Below are 4,005 nucleotides of genomic sequence, written 5' to 3'. Positions count from 1 at the left end.
TGCTCTGGAGTTAAGCTTTATTTCCTTTATGAGGATTTTTGCTATTTTTTACCTTTTTTTTACTATTAGATCTTCTCATTCATTAAGTGTCCGTTATTAGGATAGAAGAGAAGCTTTTTGGGATGGAAGTGGGGGTTGGAGGAACAGAGCTGGACATCCTGAGAGAGCTTATTGATGGTACAGAAGAGAATTCTGGGTACTGGAGGCAAAAGTTGACCTTTAAGAAGATAAAGACATTATAAAGGTGTCTTCTGTCTCAGGGACTGATTTTTAGAGAAGTGTCTACAGTGGGGAGGCCCAACAACAAAAAGGAGGGCAGTGGGTAGGGAGTAGATTAGAGCAGCAGAGAAGGCCTTCAGAGGCAAGTTGGAGGATGGCTTGGAGCAGAGGGCATTCTGGGAGCAGGGGAAGCAACTGTTTGAATTTTACATCCTATAACTTAACATTGATGTCACTGAGAAGAGCATTCAGTGTAGTTTTATGTAATATTATGTTTCACTTATGTTATTTTCTATGTCATTAAATAGCCTTAAAAACATTTAATGAATTTTTAACATTTCGTTGTATAGATGAACATGACTTATTTTACTAATCTCTTGTGGTTGGACATTGTCACCTCTAAGTTTTTTCTTATAAATGCTGTTGAAGATTCTTATAAATCTTTGTTCACATCCCTCATTATTTCTTTAGGAGATTGATGTTCAATGGTAGAATTACTGAATTAAAGGATATAACTATTTTAAAGAATATTGACATGTATTGCCAATTTGCAGTGTATGAAAATACTTTGAAGCAATGTAGGAAAATGTCAACACCTTTACCTGTAGTGGGTATTATATTTTAAATTTTTATTATTTAAATAGAAGAAAAGTAAGATGTCATTGTTTTAATGTGCATTTTTTATATTAATGAAGTTAATGTTCTCTTATTTTTTCAGGTTGACTATTTTTAAAACTTTCTTATTAATTTAAAAGAGTTTTTAAATTATTAATTTTTAGTTTGTCTCTCCTTTATTGCAAATAATTTGTCCCTAGGTGTTTGTTTGTTTTTTGTTTTTTGTTTTTTTTTTTTGGTGGTGGTATTTGATTCCCAGAGGATATTTTGGTGTGTGTATGATTTCTGTTGTTGAAAACTCTTCCTCTTGCTGAAGGCAACTCATTTTTTTTCCGCAAGCAGTTAACTAAATTTTCTACAACCACTGTTTGTGGCCATTTTTCTCTATTGATTTGTGGTACTTTTTTTTTTTTTAAGGATTTTATTTATTTGAGAGAGAGAGTGTATGAGCAGGGGGAGGGCCAAAGGGAGAGGGAGATGCACTCCCCACTGAGCAGGGAGCCTGATGAGGGGCTTGATCCCAGGACCCCAGGATCATGACTTGAGCGGAAGGCAGATGCCCAACCAACTGAGCCACCCAGGCTCCCCTCCCCTTCTTAAAAAAGATTTATTTTTAGAGAGGGAGGAAGAGCATGAGTGGGAGGGGCAGAGAGAAAGAATCTCAAGCAGAGTCTGGGAAGTGTGGAGCTGGACACTGGGCAGGATCTTAGGACCCCGAGATCATGACCTGAGCCAAAGTCAAGCTGCAGTTGAGTCAGATGCTTAACTGACTCTGCCCCACCCAGGCGCCCCTGTGGTATGACTTTTATTACATATTAAGTCCTATGATACTAGAATCTTAGGACATTTTTACTTTGATCTTTTGTACTCTTAAGTGTTTTTTGCTTGTCATTTGTTTGTTTTGTTTTGTTTTGTTTTTGTCATTTGTTTTATTTTTTATTTTATTTTATTTTTTTGTCATTTGTTTTAAAGTAAGAAAAATGTGGGCAGCCTGGGTGGCTCGGTGGTTTGGCGGTGCCTTCAGCCCAGGGTGTGATCCTGGAGACCCGGGATCGAGTCCCACATCGAGCTCCCTGCATGGAGCCTGCTTCTCCCTCTGCCTGTGTCTCTGTCTCTCTCTCTCTGTGTCTCTCATGAATAAATAAATAAAATTAAAAAAAAAAAAAGAAGAAAAATGTCCTCTTTCACATTTCCATTAAGGAAGTTTAAGATTCTGAATACTTCCATGGCATTTTTGTTTTAGGAAGGAGGTACATACTGTTTATAAGAGATGAGAGCAAAGAGGGTAGTGGTTGGCTCCTTTATTTTTATTTTTTATTTTTATTTTTTAAGATTTATTTATTGAGGGAAAGTGAGCGTATGCATAGATGGAGGGGCAGAGAGAGAATCTCAAGTAGATTCCATGCTGAGTGCAGAGCCCAGGGTGGGGCTCCATTTCACTACCTGAGATCATGACCTGAGCCTAAATCAAAAGTCTTCTGCTTAAATAACTAAGCCACCCAAGTGACCCTTGGTGTTTGGTTGCTTAAAGCAAGGCTATGAAGGTGGATCACCCTGCAGTCATCACAACTCAGTATATGGAGCTCACCATAGCAGGTTGTCAAGATGCTCCTAGCTAGTGCACCTAGAGTTGCACTGTTAGTTATGGTAGCTTCTAGCCATGTGTGGCAGTTTAAACCTATTGAAGTTAAATATTTTCTCATTTACACTGTCCACATTTCAAATTCTCAATAACCACATGTTTATCATACTGGACAGCACACTTTAATAGAGCTTTTATTTCCACTAGTAAAGGTTCTGTTGGGAGAGTGTGACCTAGATCCAATTAGATTTGGGAAAACCTGACTCATGGGTCAGAACAGAGCACACCTTAATTGGTCACATTCTTTTCTCTGCAGGAAAAGTCTACATAGAGGAAAGAAAAGATAGTGTGTATCAAATGTTATACTAAATTTTTTTAGAGTAGTAAAATTTTTTATTTAAAATTTTAAATTTGACTGTAGTTGACACAATGTGAACATTAGTTTCAGGTGTACAACATAGCAGATTCAACAACTCCATATGTTAGGCTGTGCTTACAAGTGTAGCTCCCATCTGTCACCATATAAGTCCACTACAATAGCATTGGTTATATTCCCTATACTGTACCTTTTACCCCATGACTTATTCCATGATTAGAAGATTGTGTCTCTCACTCCCCTTCACTGTACCTTTTACCTCATGACTTATTATTCCATGATTAGAAGATTGTGTCTCTCACTCCCCTTCACCTGTTTTGCCCATCCCTTCCACACTCCCATTATACTAATTTTTTAAAAATATCTTTTATGGTTTTTTATTTTTTGAAGGTTTTATGAGAGAGAGAATGGGCAGAGGGAGTGGGAGAAGCAGACTTCCTGCTGAGCAGGGACCCCAATGCCAGACTCAATCCCAGGACCCTGGGATCATGACCTGAACTGAAGGCAGATGTTTAACGAACTGAGCCACCTAGGTGCCCTCTTTTATGATTTATAAACACATTCTTCAAGGGAGATGAGTAAGCTGTCTAATATCCCCAAAGATTGTCATAAGGTGGCCTAGTGAGCAGGAATCCCAGCTTCTAGCTTTTCTTCTACTTCATTGTTAAAATGATTATTACACCCTAAGTAGGTTTGTTATTAACAGTTTAGGCAGTATGGGAAAGGCAGGGAAAGCTGACTTTAGAGTTGAGTTTATCTCCAGCTCCTGCCCTGGCCGCCTGCTGTTCCCCTGGGGCTGCAGAGGGCCAGTTGTTGACAAGCATCAAAAAACAGGAGCCCAGGCCAGGCTACCGTGGCAGCTCAATGTTTAGGGTCAGTGTGACTCATATGGTGTCTGCACATTGTTTTCATCATCTGTCCTGGTTTCTGATGCATTAACTTTAAGAACTATCATTAACTTAGGATGGAGGATCACTGGGCACATCCATTTGTGGGTGGCCCAATTCTAGCCTGAGTTCCACAAGCACCTGTGACGAAAAGAGTGCAATGTGGTTGGAGCTCAATTTAACTTTTGAGAGCTGAGCTTCGGAGACTATCAGGTAGGCTCCGGTAACTGAATATTCTAACAGGAATCCGAGGTTTGAGGGCTGAAGCACATACAGCCTGGTGCGGCAGACCCAGCTAGTCGCCAGCCCTGGGATATGCACCGGCA

The sequence above is a fragment of the Canis lupus genome, chromosome 16, assembly GCF_048164855.1.
Source record: "Canis lupus baileyi chromosome 16, mCanLup2.hap1, whole genome shotgun sequence".
NCBI classification, from domain to species: domain Eukaryota; kingdom Metazoa; phylum Chordata; class Mammalia; order Carnivora; family Canidae; genus Canis; species Canis lupus.
The sequence above is the reverse complement of the archived record's forward strand: the minus strand, read 5'-3'. Positions refer to the sequence as shown.